At 46.5% G+C, this 27,368-nt stretch overlaps 1 protein-coding gene and 1 long non-coding RNA gene across 6 annotated transcripts in view; one reads left to right on the forward strand and one right to left on the reverse strand.

Moving 5' to 3' along the window:
- The window catches only part of LOC139232442 (ras-specific guanine nucleotide-releasing factor RalGPS1-like), a 1,066,646-nt gene that overhangs the window by 320,012 nt on the left and 719,266 nt on the right, over positions 1-27,368 (reverse strand). The window lies entirely within an intron of this gene.
- Positions 12,042-27,368, forward strand: part of LOC139232440 (uncharacterized) — a 32,401-nt gene continuing 17,074 nt past the window's right edge. The window contains exon 1 of the long non-coding RNA XR_011588006.1: positions 12,042-12,372. This is a non-coding gene — a long non-coding RNA (uncharacterized lncRNA). The remainder of the gene's footprint in view (positions 12,373-27,368) is intronic.

Consider the following 27,368-nt stretch of genomic DNA (forward strand, 5'->3'; position numbering starts at 1 on the left):
GGTGAAAAAAATTCTCCTCAAATCCCTCTAAACCTTCGATCAATTACTTTAAATCAATGCCCCCTGGTTATTGACTCCTCTGCTAAGGGAAATAGGTCCTTCCTATCCACTCTATCTGGGCCCCTCATAATTTTTTACACTATTACGACCTCAGATGGTGCATTTTCACAGCAAGTGGCCAGGGATGCTCATTCTGTGCTTTTACAAGATGATGGGCTCAAATTCACTGATTCTATTGGATGGGAAAGGGCACGGCTTTACTTGTTTTCTCTCTTCAGCTCATGTTCATCAGAAGCATTTGCCAATAAACTAAGAGAGGCTGAAAGAAATCACTCAGATGTATTAAGCTGAAGTTTCAGGCTAACTGAAATTCAGACAATATAAAATTGAAGCCAAAAATAATGGTGCTGCATGGGGAGGGGCAGTCTTTTATTGATTGCTCACAGTAACATAGAATCGTAGAATGATACGGCACAGGAGGCGGCCATTTGGCCCTGCATGCCTGTGCTGGCTCTTTGGTACGGCTATTCAGTGACTCCCACTCCCCCGCCCTTTCCCCATAGTCCTATAATTTTTCTCTCCAAGTATTTATCCAATTCTCTTTTGAATGTTACTTTTGAATCTGCTTCCACACCCTTTCAGGCAGTGGATTCCAGATCACAACAACTCGCTGCGTAACAAAAATGTTTCCTTATGTTGCTTCTGGTTCTTTTGCCAATCACCTTAAATCTGTGCCCTCTGGTTATCAACCCTTCTGCCACTGGAAACAGTTTCTCCTGGTTTCCTCTATCAAAACCATTCATGATTTTGAACACCTCTAGCAAATCTCCTTCTCAGCTCTAAGGAAAACAACCCCAGTGTAAGAATAAAAGTGTTTATTAATGATTAAAATTGATTAGGTGTATGTATAAATGTTAAAAGTATAGATTAACGGAAAGGCCTGTTTGTGTTGTGATAAAATTGGAAGCCCACAGATTGCCAGCATGGGCAAAGTTTTGTAAAAAAACAAAATGAAAGCCCCCAGAGTTGCCGCATGGGTTTTGTGTATTGAAAAGCCATTTAAACTAATCAGAGATGGCTGAGCCAGACCAGACAACCACGTGTGAGGAGAGCCAATAAGGAGCTGCTCTGGAGCCAAGATCCAATCGGGAGGCTTTCTGAGGACAATGGCCTTGAGGAATATAAAAAATGCAAGCCAGGAACTTTTCTCTCTTCTCTTCTCTCTCTTGGACATACGGCACGAGACATCCCTGAAGACCAGCTCAAGCCGTGTACACAAACCAGCCAGCCAAAGGGACGTAACGTATATTACTCGTTATTATAACCTCATTGTAGCTCTGTTATAACATAATTGACAACTGTTGGTAATGTGCATGTGTGTGTCTTTGTAAGATAACTGATCACTGCTGCTAATGTGCATGTGTGTATGTTTTTAATAAACCCTTCTAATTGTTTTGAACAAATCGTCTCACTGTCAAATATAAGCCCAGAGTGATTCAGAAATCTTACACCAGCCTCTCCAGTCTTTCCACATAACTGAAGTCCCTCATCCCTGGTACGATTCTATTTCATCTCTTCTGCACCTTTTCTTGACATCCTTCCTAAAGTGTGGCGCCCAGAATTGAACACAGTACTCCAGCTGAGGGTGAAATAGTGCTTTATAAAGGTTCAGCATAACTTCCATGCTTTTGTACTCTATTCCTCTATCAATAAAACCAGTGACCCCATCTTCTTTTTAAACAGCCTTCTCAACTTATCCTGCCACCTTCAAAGCTTTATGTACAAACACCCCAGGTCTCTCTATTCCTGCATCCCATTTAAAATTGTACCATTAACTTTGTTATGTGTTTAACCCCTTGTAACCTGTATCACACCACCACCAGAGGGCCTACCTGTTGGAGTCCCAAGGGATCCCAGCATCCCTTGGGAGCACAGTATATAAGGAGGCCACCCACGAGGTACCTGCACTCTGGAGTCGCATTAAAGGAGCTAAGGTCACACTTGCTCATTGTACACAGTACTCAGTTTCATCCTTTATTATGAGCTTATCAATAAGTTCATATTGCCTCTCCTCATTTTTCCTACCAAAATTGAATCACTTCACACTTCTCTGCATTAAATTTCATCTGCCATGTGCCTGCCCATTTCACCAGTTTGTCCATGTCCTCCTGCAGTCTGTTACTATCACCTCACTGTTTACTACATTTCTGAGTTCCATATCACCTGCAAACTTTGAAATGATGCCCTTATACCCAAGTGCAGATCATTAATATATATCATAAAGAGCTGATTAAAGGAGCCAAATCATTCAATGTCCTAGCATTTCAAAACCACCTGACAAAAATGAAATCCACCTCAGTTGTTCCAGAGCCAAATTTTTACTTTTTTCCCCCATTAATCTCAACAGGATGACGGTGAATGTCCAAACAGCAGTGATTAAACAACCTGCCTGACTCCCTCCCGCTCAATAGTTCTTCCGCCTGAATAAACTGAACCTGTTTACAAAGCACTTGCTAGCACTGGAGATCACATACTGAATAGTTGAACACTGAGCAAATCAAAACAAATTTTAAAGGATTTTTTTCCTCAAAAAAAAAATACACTTCTTGCCCGTCACGTTACGCACTGTGGAATTTTAAAATGTTTTGCTACCCCTATAGTCGAGAGTGTTAATCTAATGAATAGCTGAACTATACAGTCCAAGGTTCCAGGTTGGATCCTGGTCTCTGAAGGATTTATAGAGAGGGAATGATCGAAGTGTTACAACACATCTCGTTAGCTTAGTGAGGGGGCTCAACAAGGTGTGGCAGAGGAGCGGCGAGAGATCGTGGTGAAGGTGCGGCGAGTGTATTTGTGGCGGAGGAGCGGCGAGAGATCGTGGCGGGGGTGCGGTGAATGAGGGTACGGGGCCCAGAAGAGCCGAGGGCCCAGGGGCAGCACCGGCCAGCCCACACTGCGATGTGTGTGTACGCACTCGGTCCATGCAGCAGAGCAGGTCTCCAGTCGTCCTGGGTAATCCTTGCCACTGGATAAAGGCCGAGCTCTGTCAAGCCCGTGTGGTGGCTGATGTGCACGTTAAAAAAAATCCACGCACAGGCACCTTCCACCCAATTCAACTGGAAGTCAGGACTGAAATATCGGGTCCTCTATTGAAACATCTGTGATCTCATGTGGAAGCAAGTCATCCTCGTTCGAGGTACCACCTATGATGATGATGCCAATACAACTCAACACCCCTAGGTTAGGAAAGGGTAAAAAATTGGCTCGGTTTGCTACTCGTGATCATCATACTGCAAGAGCATGTCAGAGGCTGGGTATTCTGCAATGAGTGTCTCACCTCCCAACTCCCCAAAGCCATTCCACAAGTCACAAGTCAGGAGTGTGATGGAATACTCGCCACTTGCCTGGATGAGTGCAGCTCCAACAACACTCAAGAAGCTCGGCACCATCTAGGACAAAGCAGCCCGTTTGAGCGGCACCCCATCCACCCACCACCGATGTACAGTGGCTGCAGTGTGTACCATCTACAAGATGCACTGTAGCAACTCGCCAAGGCCTCTTCGTCAGCACCTCCCAAACCCACGACTTCTACCACCTAGAAGGACAAGGGCAGCAGTCGCATTGGAACACCATCACCTGTATGTTCCCTTCCAAGTTATGCATCATCCTGGCCCTTCCTTCATCATTGTTTGGTCAAAATCCTGCAACTCCCTCCATAACAGCACTGGGAGTGCCTTCACCACATGGACTGCAGTTGTTCAAGAAGACAACTCACCACCACCTTCTCAAGGGCAATTAGGGATGGGCAACAAATGCTGGCCCACATCCCACGAACGAATAAAACTCCTACTTCAAAGTCTGTGCAGGTGGGCGGCATCTGGCTCAAATATGAAGTTCTCCACCGTTGGATAGGTCTGGCTGTGATCGTCCCAACACTCAATATCAACGTACACAAATTAATAAGTGCTGGAGAGAGACTGGAGCCAATGAAACTGTACCCCAGAGCGGAGTCGAGAGAGCAAAAGAAAGATGATTCTTTGCAATCTCCAATAAATGTGGCTAAAATCAGTTGCATACTGCAAAGTTATTCAAATAAGGGAGACCTGGTTAGTTGTTTGGTGATCAGGGTGATTCTAGCAGAAAGAATGTGAAACAGGAAATATACAGAGATATTTGCAAAAGGCACTGTGTAATATGAATGAGGAGAAGATGTTCAAAAAAAAACCAAACACAGTCAGACACATGTCTGACAATCTGACATTTTATTAGGCTGCCATAAAATCCAATAAATAGCTTCTCAGGAAAGACAGGCATATAATCCACTCCAGCACCAAAGACGTAAAAAGAGGAGACCACATATGTCTCTCACTCTTGCCAGTTGAAACGCACCATGAATGAAAGAAAATAAATTGCTGAGAACGATGTTCATAATAAGAGGTGCATATTTATTTTCGAATGGTTTTGGGAGTTACTCTCTTCCGGCCACTGGCTCTCATCAAACACAAAGGCAAATGTTTGGGTGCAATTCGCAAACCGCCGTTATGCTGGCACAGAATGGTCAACTTTCGAGTTTGTGCTTTGAAGTTATATCAAATCTTTTCTACTGGGGGCTAAACGTCTCAGCAAGTGTAAGCTGAGCCAGACTTAACACAGGAAGAAACGCCATTATAAGATCAGAAATAGGAGCAGGAGTAGGCCATTTGGCCTCTCGAGCCTGCTCCGCCATTCCATAAGATCATGGCTGATCTGATCTTAGGCTCAGCTCCACTTCCCCGCCCGCTCCCCATAACCCTCGACTTCCTTATCATTCAAAAATCTGTCTATCTCCACCTTAAATATATTCAATGGCCCAGCCTCCACAGCTCTCTGGGGTAGAGAATTCTAAAGATTCACGACCCTCAGAGAAGAAATTCCTCCTCATCTCAGTTCTAAATGGGCGAACCCTTATTCTTAGACTATGCTCCCTTGTTCTAGATTCCCCCACGAGTGGACACATCCTCTTTGCATCTACCCTGTCAAGCTCCCTCAGAATCCTATATGTTCCCACAAGATCACCTCTCATTCTTCTGAACTCCAATGAATATAGGCCCAACCTGCTCAATCTTTCTTCATACGTTAACCCTTTCATTTCCGGAATCAACTCTCATGAACCTTCTCTGAACTGCCTCCAATGCAAGTATATCGTTACTTAAATAAAGATGACAAGATTATTACAAGATATAAGCCCTGATTCTAATTCAGGGCGTGAATCGGAAGGGTGGGGGATGCGGCTCGCTGCTATGATGTCACCAGTATGAGACCCGGGGGATTTTAACTCCCGAGCTTTATTTTAATATCACTGGCAGGCTGGCCGCTCCATCACGTCAGGATCGGACCAGTTCCCCTATTTTCGCAATGCAATTTCCAGTAGGCTGCCCGATCCCCATTTAAAGCATGAATGTCCCTCTTAAAGCGAGGTTGCATTTCGCTGCTTTGAGATTTCACAGCAGCCATGTAGGACAGAATTCAGCTACCAGAAAATGAGTTGGAGGGCCGCCCCCAGGTTTTCGGATATAAAGAAAGACTTGCATTTATATAACGCCTTTCACGACCACTGGATGTCCAAAAGTGCTTTACAGCCAATGAGTGACTTTTTGAAGTGTAGACATTGTTGTAATATGGGAAATGCAGCAGCCAATTTGGGCACAGCAAGCTCCCACAAACAGCAATGTGATAATGATCAGATCATCTGTTTTAGTGATGTTGATTGAGGGATAAATATTGGCTAGGACACCGGGCAGAACTCCCCTGCTCTTCTTCGAAATAGTGCCACGAGATCTTTTATGTCCATCTAAGAGGGAAGACGGGACCTTGGTTTAACGTCACATCCCAAAGACGGCACCTCTGACTGTGCAGCACTCCCTCAGCACTGCACTGGAGTGGCAGGCTGGATTTTTGAGTTCATGGACAGCCACGATGGGCCGAGTGGCCTCCTTCTGTGTCGCAATCTTTCTATGATTCCAAGTCTCTGGAGTGGGACTTGAACACACAGCCTACTGACTCAGAGGCGAGAGTGCAAGTCACTGAATCATGGCTGACACAATTTCCCTTGAGATTCTGGCAGAGTTGGTCAGAGCAAAGAGGGAACTAATATTTCCCCACACCCGCAGGATTATCCCTAGAGCTACAATCCAGTTGGCTATGGAGCATCGCCCCCAAAATCTGGCTTCGGTATAGGAAGAGGTTCAATGAGCTCACAAGAGCAGCAAGGGTGAGTGCAGATCTTCAGCGCTCCATCTCGCTCAACAACACTCGCCAACATTTCTTTCACCCCCTCCACTACCAGTATTGACGATTCCCTCCCCAATATTACACCCTTCAGCATTCAAGCAAACGGGCACATCTCTCCTTGTCATTCCAAAAAAACACTCCCCTCTTCACACCACACACTAACAGCATTCTCCTCACAACTCAGCACTCGTACAACCAGCAACTCCTACCTCCTCTCACAATTGCTTCCTAACTTCACACTTGGCTTTATTCAACACTTCCCCATTTTCAATCCATCTCGTTTCTTCTCCAGCTTCCAGCAGAAGCACGACATGGACACGCCCCACCTTTACCTTTTCTCAACAGTCACTCGATAACTCTTGCCCTCTCTTTCTGCAGGACTAGACAGCATGTAATGCCAGGGAGAGGAGCAAGACTAGGGGAGTACCACCAGGCAGAGTAGGCCTCACCCAAACAGAGCAGGGCCCCTTGGGCATTAGTGGTCCTGGCAAAGCTATAAGCATCGGGGCAGCTGATTTGATCAGGATGTCTTCAGGTTACTTGCAACCCTTCCCTTCACCTTCGCAAATATTCAGCAAGCTTCACAACTGCGTTCTGAAGACTGTCACCTGCTAATGTCCAGCCTCTCAGTGGAATGTTATCTTCGTGGAGTGCCAGCTGTGGCTCAGTGGGTAGCACACTCACCTCTGAGTCAGAAGGTTGTGGGTTCAAGCCCCACTCCAGTGACTTGAGCACAAAAATATCTGAGGGAGTGCTGCATTGTCGGAGGTGCCGTCTTTCGGATGAGACGTTAAACCGAGGCCCCATCTGCTCTCTCAGGTGGACGTAAAAGGTCCCATGGCACTATTTCAAAGAAGAGCAGGGGAGTTATCCCTGGTGTTCTGGCCAATATTTATCCCTCGGTCAACATCACTAAAACAGATTATCTGGTCATTATCACATTGCTGTTTATGGGAGCTTGCTGTGCGCAAATTGGCTGCCACGTTTTCTGCATTACAACAGTGACTACACTCCAAAAGTACTTAATTGGCTGTAAAGAGCTTCGAGACATCCGATGGTCATGAAAGGCGCTATATAAATGCAAGTCTTTCTTTCTTTGTCAAATATCGAGCGGAGTTGGAATCTGGTGCCTTCTTTAGTTTAAAAAAAAATTCCTTAAATCAAGTAACGTCTCAGTATATTTATGTTGCAATTATATATGGCCAGATACTTACAGTATGTATCTTACTAAATCTAAACCAAATTTAGATGTCTGTCTGCCATAACAAAAGCACGTTGTCAAGGGGAATGTTTATGTGGGAGCTCGATTACACAGGGATTGATGACTTATTCATGTCAAATCAGACTTTGGTAGCAAAGGAGATAGTTAATATATTCTAATCATGGTGACACAAACTGTGGTAATAAATAGAACACACTTACTGCCAAACAGCCCTAGTTTGGCCATGGTGAACTGCACTATTTGTGGAGCCACACACAAGGCAGCACCTCAATAGGAGTTTTCAGAATCAAGGTCATTCGTTTAGTTCGACCTCTTCATTGGGCAAAAACACCTTGCTCAATGCACCCACTATCTTAAGAATTGCATTGACACAGTTATCAAGCCTAGTAGCTTCACTCCGTTCCATCAGTACCATATAATGGGCGAGAACATGGCAAATGGAATATAATGTGAAGAAATGTGAAGTTATCCACTTTGGTAGGAAAAATAAGAAAGCAAAGTTTTTTAAAAAATGGTGAGAGATTGGGAAATGTTGGTGTTCAGAGGGACCTTGGTGTCCTTGTACACAAATCACTGAAAGTTAACATGCAGGTACAGCAAGCAATTAAGAAAGCAAATGGTATGTTGGCCTTTATTCCAAGAGGATGAGAGTACAAGAGTAAAGATGTCTTACTGCAATTATATAGGGTCCTGGTGAGACCACACCTGGAGTACTGTGTACAGTTTTGGTCTCCTTACCCAAGGAAGGATATACTTGCCATAGAGAGAGTGCAACAAAGGTTTACCAGACTGATTCCTGGGATGGGGGATTGTCCTATGAAGAGAGATTGAGTAGACCAGACCTATATTCTCCAGAGTTTAGAAGAATGAGAGATGATCTCTGTTATGTATGTGAACCTCACCTGTTTGTAAGACTTGCCACCAGAGAGCACACCTGTGGGAGACCTATGCGTCACCTGTGTATACCCTGGTGCAAGCAGGTATAAAAGGCAGGCCACCACTTTGCTGCCTCAATTTGGAGTTACATTAAACAGACCAAGGTCACAATGGTTTAATTTTACAACACAGCCTCGTGGAGTTATTCTAGACATAACAATCTCATTGAAACATATAAAATTCTTACAAGGCTTGACAGGGTAAATGCAGGGAGGATGTTTCCCTTGGCTGAGGAGTCTAGAATCAGAGGTCACAGTCTCAAAATAAGGGGTCGGCCATTTAGGACTGAGATGAGGGGAAACTTCTTCACTCAGAGGGTGGTGAATCTTTGGAATTCTCTCCCCCAGAGGGCTGTAGTGGCTCAGTCTTTGTGTATATTCAAGACAGAGATCGACAGATTTTTGGATATTAGGGGAATCACTGGATATGGGGATAGTGCAGGCAAGTGTTGAGATAGAAGATCAGCCAGGATCTCATTGAATGGCGGAGCAGGCTCAAAGGGCCGAATGGCCGACTCCTGCTCCTCATTCTTTTCTTCTTATAATGAAGGATGGCTATGAAAGAGTAAATTAGAAGGTGGTGTTCTAATCTTTAGTCTTTCAGATGAGATGTTAAATCGGCAATCTGTCTGCCTGCTTAATTAAATGAAAATATAGCACTTTTCAAAAAGATTTCCTGGTGCCCTGGCCAACACTCAACCCAATGTCACCGTTCATCTCATTGCTGTTGATAGAACATTGCCGTGTGCAAATTGGCCACTTGGTTTGCCAACAAATCAACAGTGACTGCACTTCAAAAATAATTGGCTATTAAGTACTTGAAATATTCTGGGTATGAAGATTGCTATATAAATGCAAGTGCTTTCTTGCATCCTGAGGCTCAGGTTCCATCACAAACAATAAAAGCAGTTCAGGAATGTTATCCAATCTTCCTTCAAAGTGCACACCCTTGAAGTTAACAGTGTTGTTGCAAATGGACTCCTGGCTCGCCCCAAATCATTCAACATTGGCATTATAGCAGTACCTTGGCCTGGGGAGCATGATGCACTGGCTTGATCATGTGAGGGTCGAGGAGGGTCATTTCTTTTCATGCAACCAACACGCGGGTCACTGTGAGGTCGGCACAATTGACATGTCTTTCTTTCATTACAGTTTGCCAGAAGTCATTTCTCACATTGACCAAACTCCCTTTTCCATGATAACATCACAGCAGCATATTGAATTAGTTTTCTTTTTATTCGCGGGATGTGGGCATCACTGTCAAGACCAGCATTTATTGCCCATTCCTAATTGCTCTCGAGGTGGTGGCAAATCACTTGCTTGACAACTTGTGGCTCAGTGGGCAGCACACTCGCCTCTGAGTCAGAAGGTTGTGGGTTTAAGTCCAACTCCAGGGACTTGAGCACATAAATCTAGGCTGACACTCCAGTGCAGTGCTGAGGGAGTGCTGCACTGTCAGAGATGCCGTCTTTCAGATGAGACGTTAAACTGAGCCCCGTCTGCTCTCTCAGGTGGATGTAAAAAATCCCATGGCACTATTTCGGAGAATGGGAAGGGAAGTTACCCCCGGTGTCCTGGCCAATATTTACCTCTAAATCAACATAACAAAAACAGATCATCGGGTCATTATCACATTGCTGTTTATGGGAGCCTGCTGTGGGCAAATTGGCTGCCGCGGTCCCACATTACAACAGTGACTACACTTCAAAAGTACTTTATTGGTTGTAAAGCGCTTTGAGACGTCCGGTGGTCGTGAAAGGAGCTATATAAATGCAAGTCTTTTTATCTTTTTTTTCCTGAATGGCTTGCTCGGCCATTTCAGAGGGTCAACCACATTGCTGTGGGTCTGGAGTCACATATAGGTCAGACCGGGTAAGGACGGCAGATTTCCTTCCCTAAAAGGACATTAGCGAACCAAGCTGGGCTTTTACGACAATCCGTCAGTTACATGGTCACCATTACTAGTACTAGCTTTTTAATTACAGATTTATTTATAACTGAATTTAAATTTCCCAGCTGCCGTGGTGGAATTTGAACTCTTGTCTCGATCATAAATCCAGGCCTCTGGATCACTAATCCAGTAACACAAGACGAGAAGGGAGGGATTACAATTAGTGGCTGCCATTTAAAATAATTGAACTACCTTGACATAAAATGTCAAATTGAAAGCACAATCAAATGTTTGAACCCAGCCTGTATTCACCGGGCTGGTTCGCAGTCTATTACGTGCATTGTTAATGGTAACGATTAAGTAGCTATTCCTTAAATTCCAATTAACTTCAGATTTCCTTAGCTTCGAGTCAGAGCCTTTGCTCTCCTCTCCTGATTCAGCAATCTTCATGTGCACGCTGCACGACTTATTGCCTTCATGATTTTAGAAACTGGGGGGGCGGGGGGGAGAAAGTCACTTTGTTTGCGTCGCCTGTTAGAGCCCCGGGGGGGAGGCAACCGGGTGCAAACAATTCCTCGCCCAGGGCGCCTCCTGCAAAATTCTCTGGGAATTAGCAGAGGCGCATAAACCAGCAGTGCCCCGCTCCTGCCGGTAGTATCCCGGGCCATTACGCCGGTGCTGATGATGTCGCGGAGTGGAAATTCCGTAGCACCCCCGTGAGGCTGCCCACCCCCACCGTAGGCAATGTTCGCGCCCAGCTTCGCGGGTCGCAAGCCGGGCTGCACTCTGCTCGCGGGGCGAAAATTAACAGGGAGGTGCCTGTCGCCATTTTGTCTCATGGCTGACTGACCTTGGGTTGAAGATTCCACGGGGTCCGTGCCGCCATCTTGCGGCCCAGCGCGCCGCTTCCCTGCCAGGCTGCTGCCATGGCACCCCGCTCCCTGGTGAGAGAAGTGGTGGCCCCCCTCGCCCCACTGCAGAGCTCGCAGCGTGCCCTGCCCTTTAACAGAAGGGGAGGGCCCTGTTCCCCCGCCAGCGCTGCGCGGCGCTCCACGTAACGCTGAAAAACGCCCGCGCTTTGCGCCCCGGTCCCATCCTCGAGAGGAAGTGGGGCGCCCCGACATTGCGCTCCACTTCCTCTCGGGGGCGGTAACCCCATTTTCGCAGCCGGGACGGTACTTCTACGCCGGGTGCAGGAAGTCCAGCTTCACCTCGGTTACTGCCCTCAAACGGGGTGTTACCGAATTTCGGCCTCGAGGACTATGTCTCTCCCTCATTCCCCTTTAGTCTCCCTTCCTGCAACGAGATAACCTCAGCTCCCTTAGCCTTCTTCAGTGCTCGTCAAATTAGGACTTGCAACCATTCTTTGAACCCTTCCCTGTGCCATGTCACACCACAAATGCAGTGCTGCACATTGACCCATCAGATACAGAAGCTAACTCCTCTTGAGCTCCACGAATTAGAACCGAGTCCGCCAGTGGAATACGTTCTATGTCCAAGCATGGGTGAACATGTGACCAGTCCTATTTATTGCCGAGCTGAGTGCAGTTGTGAAGAATTGATATACAATATAGGAAAAGCAGTCAACATAAAAACAAATCCCACTGTATTTTTAGACGTAGAGCATTAATCTGTAACTGTATCTCAAGTTAATTCGACATTCTATAAATCGCCTTCGAGTCACAGTGAGCATGTTTGGCCAGCAGCTTGGCATGCTGTCTTTTCCACTGCTCACATCTACCTCGAGTATTTGGAGACTACGGGCTGGATTTTCCAGTCCGTTGCGCTCCGGGTTTTGCCCCGGAGTGGGGTGAAAGGCGGCCTTCAGACCTCCTGCGCCCCGTCGCGATCTTCCGGTCCCGTTTTGCGGAGGTGCTGAGCAGCACCGCCGGGAAGAGCTGCGCCGGGCGTGCAATGCCTCTGGTTGCGACACCGGCAGGAGTTTGGGCTTTTGCCTGATCCATCCGCCCGGAAGTGCGCCCGCAACGACCGCCTGGGAAATCAGCACGGTCCAGCAAAGCTGGCGGTGCAAAGGAAGACAAAGTGTTGCAAAGGTAAGTGCGAGTGTTTGTTCTTTTAGCGATGTGTGTTGTGGTGGCGTGGGCAATGTTTTGGGAATGTTTTTATTGTGTATGTAGGCACCTTGTTAATGACTCCACAAGGCAGGGGTATAGTACTCAAACTGTGTAGGCTGTAGTCCTTTATTTGCAGCTCCTCGAGTGAGGATACCAAGCTGTGAGCTCCCTTTTATACTGGGTTAGCTGCAGCAGGTCTCCAGCAGCAGCACCCTCTGGTGTACAGGTAAGGTGGGTACAGTGTAAAGGTACAGTCAGTGTTACAGACATCATATAACAATACAAGCATGCATAACAGTTTTTGTGTTTTTTCAAGGTTCCCCGCCCCCCCCACCCCCCTACCAGGTGTCTCTCGGAACGGACACGGACCAGCACTTTAGTTCGTGACGTTCTCATTTCTGCGCCACGAGAAGTGTATGCCGCCTCCCGACGCAGGGCCCAGATGCCGAAACTTCCTCACCAAAGCGCAAACTGTTCCCGGACGGTAACTTTCTCGCCCCACCTCCGTTTCCGGCCTGTAAACAGAAAAAGCCTAAAGTCCAGCCCTACAACTTTTGTAATGCAATCTCCAGAAATCTGCAGCGGTGCTAGTGGTCAATGTGGTGAGGCATTCTTCTGAACCATGAGACGGGCAGCTGAGTCTATGCTGGCTTGGAAGCAGGCATCGCAAATGGTAGAACTGACACCGGCACAATCGGCAGGACTAGAGCGAGCACCAGAGGGAAAGTGATAACCTTGCAACAAAAACTGACGCCTTTGGCATCTCATAAGAACATAAAACAGGAGTAGGCCATCTAGCCCCTCGAGCCTGCTCCGCCACTCAACAAGATCATGGCTGATCTGGCCGTGGACTCAGCTCCACTTACCCGCCCGCTCCCCATAACCCTCAATTCCCTTATTGGCTAAAAATCGATCTATCTGTGATTTGAATACATTCAATGAGCTAGCCTCAACTGCTTCCTTGGGCAGAGAATTCCACAGATTCACAACCCTCTGGAAGAAGAAATTCCTTCTCAACTCGGTTTTAAATTGGCTCCCCCGTATTTTGAGGCTGTGCCCCCTAGTTCTAGTCTCCCCGACCAGTGGAAACAACCTCTCCGCCTCTATCTTGTCTATCCCTTTCATTATTTTAAATGTTTCTATAAGATCACCCCTCATCCTTCTGAACTCCAACGAGTAAAGACCCAAGTCTACTCAATCTATCATCATAAGGTAACCCCCTCATCTCCGGAATCAGCCTAGTGAATCGTCTCTGTACCCCCTCCAAGGCTAGTATATCCTTCCTTAAGTAAGGTGACCAAAACTGCACGCAGTACTCCAGGTGCGGCCTCACCAATACCCTGTACAGTTGCAGCAGGACCTCCCTGCTTTTGTACTCCATTCCTCTCGCAATGAAGGCCAACATTCCATTCGCCTTCCTGATTACCTGCTGCATCTCGCCTGGTTTCATTGGTAGGTTATGGGAACTGTTCAATGCACAAATTGCAACGTCAGTCGTACAGCCATTACAAGAAAGATATATCAGACGAAAAGTCCCTCATACTTTTCTGGTGACTTAATTCAAGCTCGGTTACTCCATGCTCAGTTGAGGTTAACATAAGACAGACACGTGACTACTTTTGATGAGATGACAAATATCTTATAGCATGTGAGCATGACCTCAACTGTATGCCAGCTAAAATATTAAAAATACGTGACATTTAACCACCAGGGTCGCAAAATTTGTTCCACTGTGGGTGACGCACAGAACCCCACAAGGGACTGGTGATAAACCGGTCATTCTTAGCATCAAACTTCTTAAATGTGGAACTGCTGCCTTGTATCACTTTGCGTTAGCTTTTCATTTCGTTTCCTGGCAGAAAACAAACTAAAGACGCCACGGCAAGTTGTTGCAGTAATATTTCACAGCAAATTCATCAAGAGTTCCAAATTTGCCACATTTTGAAATGGATCTGGTACAAACAAAGAAACAATTTCACAAGTGAGCTCAAATCTTGGGGTACCGCTGAAGGTTTTGACTTGGCTGAGATTCTCTCACAGTTGCCGAACGACCGTGATCTGAACTCTTTAACTAACTCAGAATCTTACCATCACATCCAAGTACCTACACATCTATGTTTAATCCAACAAGTAACTCATTTTCAGCTATATAATGAATCTGGTTATATTTAAGCAAGCCACGGCAGCCAAACTAGTTGGATACACAAGGACACCATTTCAACCATACGTGGAAAATATAACTACCCTGCACAACATTTTCCAACTTTCCTTTGCAAACCCACATAATTAAATGTAGACACGTGGAGCTAAAGTTTCCCTAACCTGTTTTTCTGGCGCCCTCACCCGAGGTGGCACCGTTTTTGTCTGCCTCCGAGCGCACCGACAAAAAGGAGCATTCTGGCCACTCCCCAGCCTCTCCTCGGTCGTGGCACAGCGTGGCCCCAGTGGATTGGGGGCGGAGCCAGGTCCCGGCGCTGAACACAGTGCCGGGACCTCTGCACGTGCGCGCTAGAGTCTGCGCACATGTGCAGTAGCTCCTGGCAGGCCGTTTCTGCAAACACGCTCTGCAGGCTGTGTGGGAGGGGCCGAAGCAGGGCGCCCCCTAGCCCTGGCCCAATGGGCTCCCTCATCGGCGGCCCACTGCGTTCCCTGAGGTAGGACTTCTATTTTTTGTGTGTTATTTACTGATTGATTTTGGTGCTTTAGATGCAGGGTTCCTTCTATTTTTTGAATGTGTTATTTATTGATTGCTTATTACTTTGGTCTCGGTACTTTAGGGGCAGAGTTCCTTCTATTTTATTTGTTAATTAATTGCTTATTGCTTTCTGCGCGGACATAAGTGGCAACATACGCTGCCCTAAGTTAGTTTGGAGCAACTATTTGCTGGCCAAACGCCTAAAACAGGGGTAAGTGGCTGGGAACGCCCCCTTTTGAAATAAAAAACACTGAACTACAGAAAAAAAACTAACTCACTTACACTGGTGCAAATTAAATGGCCAGAATTGCAACTAAAAAGATAGTCCAGAAAAATCAAGTTGCTCCAAAAAAAAAGGAACAACTCCTGGGGAAACTTGGGCCTGTAATCCCGCTATTCTTAACTGCAAGAAGTGTACAGAAAAATAATCAGGGCTGAGAGAAGCATTCCTTTATCAGTGAGGACTATTCACAATCATTCTTAGGAAAGAGGAACTACGAGAAAACTGCATCTTCTAGCTAAGACTCCTACTACATCTCAGATCAGCAGTGAGGTTAAGCTTGGACATGCCTGTAAAGAAACATGATGATGGGCACATGCAAACATTCTTCTGTATTATTCGCGTTGAGTTGAGTAAGCCGAGACTTAATACAGCAAATGGAGGTCCGTGTTATTTTTCCTGTACTTGTTCCTGGTGTTTTAGCAGTGCACATTATTTTTGTCTTCATCTACTGTATTCATTTTTCTAGTGTCTGATTTAGTGCTTGTGGACAATTACACATCCAATCTATAGAGATAGAAATTTACAGCGCAGAAGGAGGCCATTCTGGCCCACGCCGGCCAACAAAGAGCCGCACGGCCCTCGGTCAGCAGCGCTGAAGGTTACATGTAAACCAATGAACAATGAAGGAAAGGCAAAGAGCACCCAGCCCAACCAGTCCGCCTCACACAACTGCGACACCCCTTATACTGAAACATTCTACACGCCACCTCAACCGGAGCCATGTGATCTCCTGGGAGAGGCAAAAACCAGATTAAAAACCCAGGCCAATTTAGGGAGACAAAATCTGGGAAAATTCCTCTCCGACCCATCCAGGCGATCAAAGCTAATCCAAGAGATCACCCTGGCTGTATTCTATTCCCTGCAGTACTTACTATTATATCTGCGCCGTCCAACAAAAGGTCATCCAGTCTAATCCCAATAACCAGCTCTAGGTCCGTAACCCTGCAGGTAACTTTGGAGGGGGGGGGGGGGGGGGAGGGGTGGTGATGCATCTGATCTATTTTGGTTAATGTCCCAGCCTCTGAGGGAGGATGCCAAGTTGAAGCCGTCAAATTACCTTTCCTTGCATCAAATGTCCCATGAACCAGTTTCAGGACATCGCTCTCTGTAAATGAAGAAGTTGGCAGTTTCTGTGCATTCCTGCATATTAGCCGCAAGCTTTTCATTAATGCAACAGGTTTTTCTTTTCTGGTCCAACATCAGGATAAAAATTTAAAAGTTTTCATCTAATTTTCAACAGTCAGAATTGATCACATTTCACAAGCCTTGATGTGGTTGTTCATCAATCGTTGGCAAATTGCCTGAATCCCTGCCCCTGTACCATAAGAATAAAACTGTGGATAATCTTACACTCTCCATCTTGAAAAGATCACTAGGTTCATGGTCAACCAGACCAAATTGGGGTAAATATGCCAACACACGATCTACAGATAACACAGTCGTTGGTCAATTCCTTTTGACCTTCAGCAAAATGGCCGTCACATTTATGCTTTATAGATTCATCAAATCTTCCAGCACAGGTGGTGACCATTCGGCCCATCGTGCCTGTACCAGTTCTCTGAAAGAGCTCCAAATCCACACAGCTCCAAATTTCACCTCCTCACACCTCTGGTTCTTTTGCCAATTATCTTAAATCTGTGTCCTCTGGTTACCAACCCTCCTGTCACTGGAGACTGTTTCTCCTTATTTACTCTATCAAAGCCACTCAATTTTGAACACCTCCATTAGATCGCCCTTTAACTGTCTCTGCTCCAAGGAGAACAGTACAGATTCTCTACTCTTTCCACATAAGTAAAGCCCCTCATCCCTGGTCATCATATCATAGGCAGTCCCTCAAATCGAGGATGACTTGCTTCCATGCCAAAAAAGGATGAGTTCACAGGTGTTTCAATGAAGGAGCTAATATTCCAGGTCCCGAACTACATTTTGAAGGGTGGAAGATGCCTGTGCGTGGATTCTTTTAACGTGTGGTGGCCGTTGCACACCAGCCACCACACGGGCTTGACAGAGCTAGGTCTTGGTCCAGTGGCAAGGGTTAACCAAGACAACTGGAGACCAGCTCTGCTGCACAGACCTAGGGCCCAAGTTTCCACATGATTTGCGCCTGATTTTTAGGAGCAACTGGTGGAGAACGGACTATCTTAGAAATCGCAATTCTCCACATTTTTTTTTCTGCAGTTCTAGTCAGGTAGAACAGTTCCACTTTGGAACAGAATTTTTTTCTTCAAAAGGGGGCGTGTCCGGCCACTGACGCCTGATTTGAAAGTTTCCACAGTGAAAACGTACTCCAAACTAACTGAGAATGGAGCAAGTGAAGATTTTTGTAGAACTGAAAAAACCTGTTCTACACATTAAAAAATCAGGCGCAGGTTACAAATTAGGCGTCCAGAACGAGGTGGGGGGGGAAGGGAAGTCATTAAATTCTATAATAACTCCTTATTTATACTTCTACAAATATTATACAAATAAATCCAACCTGAATAAAAATTTATAAGCAAAGAAAATATTAAATAAACCATCTTCCTACTTGTGTGAAAGTGCTTCAGCCAGGGAGAATGCTGCAGCAAGCCTCACAAAACGAGGCAGCCGTTCCCGAAGGCGGGCGGGAGGGAGGGAACCGACCGACCGAACGAGGGGGGGGGGGGGGGGAGGAAGCCATTCCAGACGCCGGGAGGGAGGGAAGGAGACAGAAGGCTGCAGGAAGCCTCAGAAATTGAGGAGCCATCTCCCGACGGCAAAAGGGGGAGGTCGTCGGGAAACGGCTGCCTCAACTTTCTGAGGCTTCCTGCAGCCTTCTCAGCGCTGGTGTGCTGAGGGCAATGTGCTTTTATTAAAAAATGTTCAAAAACTAAACAGCTGCAAAGAACTACAAAAATGGCCGAGTGCCAATGTTTCCTTCACACTGCGCGTGCGCGAACGCTCCAACCCGCACGCGCAGCGTTGCCGGCAGGAAAAAAACGAATTTAAATAGTACCCACCCCCCCTCCCACTTACAAAATCGGCGCGAGTGTAGGCTCCGCCCCCCCTGGGCGCCGCGCCAAACAGACAAGGAACTGCAGGGCGCTCCAGAATCGCGAGTTTTTTTTCCGGCGCCGTTTTAGGCGCGAAAAACAACGGGCGCCCAGCTCGGAGGGGCGCCCGTTTTTTATCGTGTGGAAACTTGGGCCCCTAGTGTGCACACATATCACAGTGTGGGCTGGCCCGTGCTGTCCGTGGGCCCTTGCCTCTTCTGGGCCCCGAACTCACGCCTCTCCCGGGCCCCGATCACGTCCCTCGATATTCTCTCGCCGCTCCTGCTGTACCTGCCCCCGCTCCAATCACTGACCTGGGCCTTGATGTCCCTGGTACCATTCTAGTAAATCTCCTCTGCACCCTCTCCAAGGCCCTGACATCCGTCTTAAAGTGTGGGGCCCAGAATTGGACACAGTACTCCAGCTGGGGCCGAACCAGTGAATTATCAAGGTTGATCATAAGGGGATAAGGGGTTATCGTCAGGGAAGTGGAGCCGAGTCCACGATCAGATCAGCCATGATCTTAGTGAATGGCGGAGCAGGCTCGAGGGGCCATATGGCCTACTCCTGCTCCTATTTCTTATGTTCTTATAACTTCTTTGCTTTTGTGGTCAGCCTCTATTTATAAAGGCAAGGATGCCGTATGCTTTTTTTTGTTAAAAACAGCTTTATCAGCTTGTCCTGCCATCAAAGATTTGAGAGTGTGGCATCCTTCTTGTCTCTATTCCTGCAGCCTCTCGATAATTGTACCATTTCACTTACATTGCCTCTGCTCACTGTTCCGTCCAAAATGCAACATGTTGTGCTTTAAATTTTGCAATTTGTCCTGACTTGTAAGAACTTTTTATAGGGCTCGGCGTGGCACCAGGAGAGGGCAGCCAGCTGGCACAACAGCACTGCTTTCTCTCACTGCTGTCAGACAGTCTATCCCCCCACTGATTGGTAATGAAAGACATACAAGAGCAGCACAACAGATAATTAGAAAATATGTTGCGAATTCATGCAGAAATATTTCAAATAAAAATTCTGGGCATGCGAGCCAATAGGAAATAATTTTGAAAAGTTCAAACTCTCAGCGACCCCTACAGAGGAGCTGACTTCCTGATAAATGGTGACTGCTACTACCACAAGAAAGAACTTGTATTTATATAGCGCCTTTCACTACTTCAGGATGTTTCAAAGCTACTACTACTACTACTACAATAACCAGCAGTCAGCTGTGGCTCAGAGGATAGCACTCTCACCCCCGAGTCAGAAGGTTGTGGGTTCAAGTCCCACTCCAGGGATTTGAGCACAAAGAAGAAATCTAGGCTGACACTCCAGTGCAGTGCTGAGGGAGTGCTGCACGGTCGGAGGGGCCGTCTTTCGGATGAGATGTTAAACCGAGGCCCCGTCTGCCCTCTCAAGTGGATGTAAACGATACCAATGGCCACTATTTCGAAGAAGAGCAGGGAATTATCCCCGGTGTCCTGGCCAATATTTATCCCTCGATCAACAGAACAGAAAAAAATATTAAAAATCAGAAAATGCTGGAAATCTCAGCAGGTCACAAAAGATAGATTATCTGGCCATGATCACAGTGCTGTCTGTGAGAGCTTGCTGTGCGCAAATTGGCTGCTGCATTTCCCACATTACAACAGTGTCTGCACTTCAAAAAATACTTAATTGGCAGTAAAGCGCTTTGAGACGTCTGGTGGTCATGAAAGGCGCTATATAAATCCAAGTCTTTCTTTCTTGCATGTCACCCATAATATAGAGAAAGAACTCAAGATGTTTCACAAAGGTGTGAGCAAAGAAAACGACACACAAAATAGTGAAGCCACACAACATCGTTGTATAACTCAGTGAGTATTGTACTATTCACCTCCCGACGCCTGTGTACAAATATCCATCGTCAGGCCAATATTAGTCTGGACAGTCGTTCATAAATACTTTGTGCTCAGCATGAATATTTACAGAGCCGTGGTGTTTTTATGTATTTATTAGGAGTCAAGCAGCAAGTCTGCCCGAAAATAAAAACCCAACAGAAATCGCTGGAGACCTTCAGCAGGTCAGGCAACATCTGTCGAGCGAACACATGTCGACGCTGTGGGTATGGGACCCAGTGAGATTTCCTGCTTCAGTACAAGTCTCTAAGGAGGAAACCAACGCACAGCTACCGTGTATCTGCTTTCTTTTGCAATGGACTCAGTTCGAAGTCTGCATTGCCAACCTAGCTTTCATATTGGCCGTAAATAAGTCAAACCGTTCAACAGAGAGTCGTCAATATTTTCTCGGCACACGAGATTTTGGAGCACGTCCACCTAACGTGGTCTCCTCTCTGTCTCCAATTCTGTCACACACCTTTCCAAACTCTCATCCTGTCCTCCTCGCGATTTCGTTTTCAGTCAGTGTCATTATTTTTTAATTCTGGCCGCAGATTTATTTCCAATGGATTACGTGCATAACTGCAGAGTTCTGATTACAGCTGAAAAACGTCTCAATTCTTTTCCCAGGTTCCTGGTGTACTTGCTCTGGCTTAAAACATCCTGTTGTCATTACCTCTAAAACTCAACAGAAGATGTGGTGACACGAAGCACGGAGAATTTCCACAGCATTACAAGAATAGTCAAAGCCACACAACACCAATGATACGAGTTAAATTGGCCAATAATCTTCACAGTTTCCGGTGAACATTGCATGAATCTGCTGTCTCAGCGGACAGGATAAGTTGTCTCCACTCATCCCTCATCAGTGTGCGGCTGTGAAGACGAGACTGTCCCTATAACTTAACAAGCCCGCCCTTTAACTGAAAAGCAGACATCGTCCCAAAAGTTGGTTGTTCAGGAAACTATCATCATCATAGGCGGTCCCTTGAAACGAGGATGACTTGCTTCCATGCCAAAAAGGGATGAGTTCACAGGTGTTTCAATGAAGGACCTAATATTCCAGATGCTGAACTACATCCTGAAGGGTGGAAGATGCCTGTGCATGGTTTTTTTTTTAAAAACGTGTGGTGGCTGTTGCACATCAACCACCACACGGTCTTGACAGAGCTAGGTCTTGGTCCAGTGGCAAGGGTTAACCAAGATGACTGAAGACCTGCTCTGCTGCACGGACCCAGTGCGCACACGTATCGCAGTATGGGCAGGCCCGTGCTGCCCCTGGGCCCCAATCACATCACTCCACGATCTCTCGCCGCTCCTACGCCCCAACCTTGCCACTCCTGCAGTTTACTGGACACCACACAGCTGAAGGATGGCTAGTGCAGAAATACCATGGAGGGAATTCATAAGAGATGGTAGGAGATCCGGGAAATTCGAACAAACAAAGCCATCTGAAGTGGTATCTGAAGGGGGATGGGGCGGGGGTCTGCCAGGTCTCGAAAATTAGGTAGGAAGTAGGAATGTCCACTGCATAGAGGTAGAATAGCACTTGACAAATGTACTGGTAGAATGAAAAACCACAAGGGAGCCATCAATCGCTTACTTAGATTGTGGTTGCTTGAAGAATTCAGGGGGAGGTGAAGAATAACTACTGAAATGAACAGGCCTCTCAGTGAAACAGCTGCCTTGTTGGCTCATAACTTTATATGGAATAAGGAATGCTGCTCCAAAAGGCCATCGGCACTCAACGGGGGCCAGAACAGTTGCTCATAGCCATTGCTGGGAAACAGTTAGAAAAACAGAGTAGATGTCAAAGCAGAAAGTGACTGTCTCACATGCAAGCCTGGGATAATCGCCTACTACTAAACCTGACCCTCCCTACCACCATCTTTAAACATGGAGTCTTCTGCCTGGAAGGGCTAAGGATTTCATTTATAATAGTTCATGTTTGAAGGCGAGTGGACCTTGGGAAGACACTAAAGAGTAGGGTCAATTTGATCCAGAAACGCCGGATCCACATGGGGAGCAGACGCTCAAACCCTCCATACTCGCCCTGGTGCATTCTACAGCGGAGTACTGCTCTCCGGCATGGCTCTCAAGTCCGCATGTTAAATCCGTTGATGTCCAGCTGAATTCTACTTATGAGAATTATCACCGACTTTTATTGACACCAATACCTTGGCTCCCCGTGCTTGCAAACATCGCACCACCACACCTACACCGCGAATACGCAGTCTCCAGAGAGCAGAGCCGCTACACAAGAAAAGATGTGCCGATTTGAACAAGCTACCACCAACCCGTCTCAAATCTAGAAGGCCATTTTGAACCGTTGCCGAAGCCCTTCAGTGATCTCCCCTCAGCCTGGATGACTGATGGCGAAATGCTTGAAGAACTGTGACATACTGAATGGTCAGACCGCAGGTAAAAGTTACACAGACAGATAGGGAATGGATGACCAACAGGAAGAGCAGTGGAAGGTAGTGCAGAAGTCCCCTGCAGTCACCCCCCTCCAAAACAGATACACCGCTTTGGGTATTGTTGGGGGGATGACTCATCAGGGCAGGGCAGCAGCAGCCAAGTCCATGGCACCGTGGGTGGCTCTGCCACACAGGAGGGCAGGACAAAGAGTGGGAAAGCTATAGTAGAGGATTCTATTGTAAGGGGAATAGATAGACGTTTCTGCGGTCGCAACCGAGACTCCAGGATGGTATGTTCCCTCCCTGGTGCAAGGGTCAAGGATGCCTCGGAGCGGTTGCAGGACATTTTGGAGCGGGAGGGTGAACAGCCAGTTGTCGTGGTGCATATAGGTACCAACGATATAGGAAAAAATGGGATGAGGTCCTACAAGACAAATTTAGGGAGCTAGGAGCTATATTTAAAAAGCAGGACCTCAAAGGTAGCAATCTCAGGATTGCTACCAGTGCCATGTGCTAGTCAGAGTAGGAATCGCAGGATAGCTCAGGTGAATATGTGGCTTGAGGAGTGGTGCAGAAGGGAGGGATTCAAATTCCTGGAACATTGGAACCAGTTCTGGGGGAGGTGCGACCAGTACAAACCGGACGGTCTGCACCTGGGCAGGACCGGAACCAATGACCTAGGGGAAGTGTTTGCTGGTGCTGTTGGGGAAGAGTTAAACTAATATGGAAGGGGGATGGGAGTTAGATGTAGTCCTTACTACTAGGGGGATCAAGGGGTATGGCGAGAAAGCAGGAATGGGGTACTGAGGTTGCATGTTCAGCCATGAACTCATTGAATGGTGGTGCAGGCTCGAAGGGGCGAATGGCCTGCTCCTGCACCTATTTTCTATGTTTCTATGGATTCCTTACAGAGGACCCCACAGTACAACCTGAAGGATCAAACCTTCCTCACAAACAGTGGACAACCATCGATCGCCTCAGAACCGGTCACGGTCGATGCTGCCACCTTCTCCATAGGTGGAAGATTAAAACTTCCCCCATCGTGCGACTGTGGAACTCCTAATCAGTACATAATTGAGCACGGCCCTCAGAGGAAATTCACAGGAGGCCTACAAGATATCCACGCTGTTATATCGGAAGCTTTGGCTTGGATACCCGACTTAGTTATTGACATTTGATTTGCTACCAACATACAAAAGATGATGATGATTGGACCTCAATTTGCAACATTTTCATGTTGCATTCACTACAGTACGTACCGCCTTACACCATGTAAATTCTTGGCATTCAAGGCCATGTTAAAATGAGGGTGGTGCGTGCTGGATCCTGCTCATGATATTTCGTATGGCTGCAGTACAAATCGTATTCCAGTTACTAGTGTGCTGGAATTTATTTTTCCTCCTGTGGGAGAAATCTGAAAAGTGCTGGTTGCTTAGCAAAACAAATGAAGTTTTTATATCCCCAATTGTAATTAAAAAGTATTTAGTAAAGGCACTTCACGAGAAAGCCTTTATTCTTTTTTCTTGTCGGACTAGGCAGTGCAGTGTGTGAGCATACGACTCACTTTTTCACTTGGCACCTAGGTTCGGAACAAATACCGACTGGTGGGAAGAAATTATTTTCTTTCCTTAAGCAGTGAGGCACTTCTCGGTGGTCGCAGGTGCACAGCACACATCTCGGAGTAATTCAGTGCAAATTCTCATTCGGAGAGGCCGCAAGAACGGGCTGCTGCGGGAAACACAAATGTCTCAAGAATGCTCTTCAGAGGCTGTGAGATGGAAGCCAAGATCTGCACAACGACATTACAATCAGTTGGCAGTCCAGTTGTTTCCGAATGAAATGTGGCACATTAGCCACTTTTTCCGCTCCTACAATAGCATCATCATAATTCTATGAGTGAGGACAGAAAGCAGTATTGCTCCATAACTCGACAACGGCAAGAAGTCCACCTCACTTGTTTCTCTGCAAATTCTACTTTTCATTATTTCTGTTTACGTAGGATATACGGCGCAGAAACAGGCCATTCGGCCCAACCAGTCCATGTCGGTGTTTATGCTCCACTCGAGCCTCCTCCAGTCTTCCCTCATCTAACTCTATCAGCATAACCTTCTGACGAAGGGTCACAGACCCGAAAGGTTAACTCTGCTTCCTCTCCACAGATGCTGCCTGACCCGCTGAGATTTCCAGCATTTTCTGTTTTTATTCCAGAGTCCAGCATCCGCAGTATTTTGCTTTTGTAGTGGAGCATAACCCTCTATTCCCTTCTCCCTCATGTGCTCATCTAACCACCCCTTAAATGCATCGATACTATTTGCTTCAATCACTCCCTGTGGTTGCGAGTTCCACACTCTCTGGGTAAAGAATTTTCAGCTGAATTCCCGACTGGATTTCTTGGTGACTATCTTATATTGACGGCCTCTAGTTATGCTCTTCCCCACAATGGAAACATTCTCCCTCTATCTACTCGATCAAAACCTTTCATGATTTTAAAGACCTCAAATAGATCACCCCTCAGCCGCCTTTTTTCCAAGAGAAAAGAGACCCAGCCTGTTCATCCTTTCCTGATAGGTATACCCTCGCATTTCTGGTATCATCCTTGTAAACCTTCTCTGCAACTTTTCCAGTGTCTCTAAAGCCTTTTTTATAATATAGCGACCAGAATTGCACAAATGTGGTCGAACCAAGGTTCGATACAGGTTTAGCATAACTTCACTACTTATATTATACTACAACTTGAATCTGTACATACTTACTGTACTTGGAAAGGTTTTGCAGCTCAATGAACTCATTTCATTCGTATGCAATTTTCCTCGGGGTTTATTTTCCTCGCTGAAATATGTATTTAATTCAAAGTATATCCCTCTGAATTGTCTGCTTTCCTGTTGGCACACGGAGATCCACTTGGACTTGTCCATTCACGTTGATTTTATCTGCTCCTTATAATCACAATCAGTTCTAAGTGATCAGTTATGCTGTAGCGATATTCAGCTAATTAACCATCTACCAGATTTAACATTGTATGGTTAAGAGCAAGAATTTCATGACATAAATTTCAGCATGGATGTGATGAATCTAAAGGTTGCAGTGCACCCCTCTTTCTCTCTTCTTCGCCCCCCCGCCTGCCCCCCGAGTGTTACCAGTAATTTTAACCATCCAGGTCCTACCACTCTGGAAATCCCTCCTTACTTCTCCATGGTCCCTCTACTCCCTCCTTTAAAAGTCTTCTCAAGCCTACATTTTTGACAATGCTTTTTGTTATCGCTTGGAACTTTTCTACTATGGCTCGATCCTTTCTCTCCTATGGGAAGCGTATTGTCATTTTTATTATGTTATAACTACAAGTTTGAGGATATAATGAACAGGGTGCATAAGGATGCGTAAGACAAAGGTCCTCCACCAACCTGTCCTCGCCGCACAGCACTGCCCCCCCAGTCATCAAGATCCATGGCCCGGCCCTGGACAACGTGGACCATTTCCCAAACCTCAGGAGCCTCTTATCAACAAGAGCAGGCATTGATGATGAGATCCAATACCGCCTCCAGTGCGCCAGTGCAGCCTTCGGCCGCCTGAGGAAAAGAGTGTTTGAAGACCAGGCCCTCAAAACTGCCACCAAGCTCATGGTCTACAGTGCTGTAGTAATACCCGCCCTCCTGTATGGCTCAGAGACATGGACCATGTACAGTAGACACCTCAAGTCGCTGGAGAAATACGACCAACAATGCCTCCACAAGATCCTACAAATCCCCTGGGAGGACAGACGCACCAACGTTAGCATCCTTGACCAGCCCAACATCCCCAGCATTGAAGCATTGACCACACTTGATCAGCTCCGCTGGGCAGGCCACATCGTTCGCATGCCAGACATGAAAGTCCCAAAGCAAGCGCTCTACTCGGAACTCCTTCATGGCAAACGAGCCAAAAGTGGGCAGAGGAAACGTTACAGGGACAAAGACGACTGATATAAGGAATCAACACCTGTCCGTATTATATAGCGACCACGGAATCACTCAGACAAAACCTCGGTTAACCGGTTTTATTCGAACATGCTCGGTAACACTTCCCCGATCAGAGGTTTTACAATTAAAATTATTCAGTTTTTCGAGGCGTGCAACCCTCCCACAAAACCACCAATTGGCCAACTGCTCAGAGTGGTTCCCCCCCCACCTGTCCATCTCCCATGGTGTCAACTTTGCCTCAGTTTCTCAGGACGTGTTGATTGACCTTGCTTCCCAGGGTGGTGCCGACTTATCCCTCTCCCAAGAACTCGAGTTAAAACCACCAGTCAATATGTTCCCAAACATTTGTGTCCTTGTTCTGTACTGAATGAGTGTTCTAAGGTTAATCCAACAGATGCTTCATTACCCATCAGGCTTCGCTATTCCCCTCTTACTAACCCAATGTAAGCAAGTGTATGAGCGAGCTTTACATACATAAGTGGGTTATACATAATCGGTCAATATTACAATCCATACCGTAAGACAGAAGAACTCCTGATTCCTCAGAATCTCCTAATACTGATACGCCCTCTTAATCTGGACCACTTTACATGTCAGATCACTTCACTACCTTCAGTATCTCCATTCTTGACCATCGGTCTGTTTCCACTCGACTGACCATTTTTTATCCCCTTACACCCGCAAAGCCTCCCTGAAAAAGTGCAACATCCCCACTGACACCAGGGAGTCCCTGGCCAAAGACCGTCCT

Source organism: Pristiophorus japonicus, chromosome 20, assembly GCF_044704955.1.
Source record: "Pristiophorus japonicus isolate sPriJap1 chromosome 20, sPriJap1.hap1, whole genome shotgun sequence".
Classification (NCBI taxonomy): domain Eukaryota; kingdom Metazoa; phylum Chordata; class Chondrichthyes; family Pristiophoridae; genus Pristiophorus; species Pristiophorus japonicus.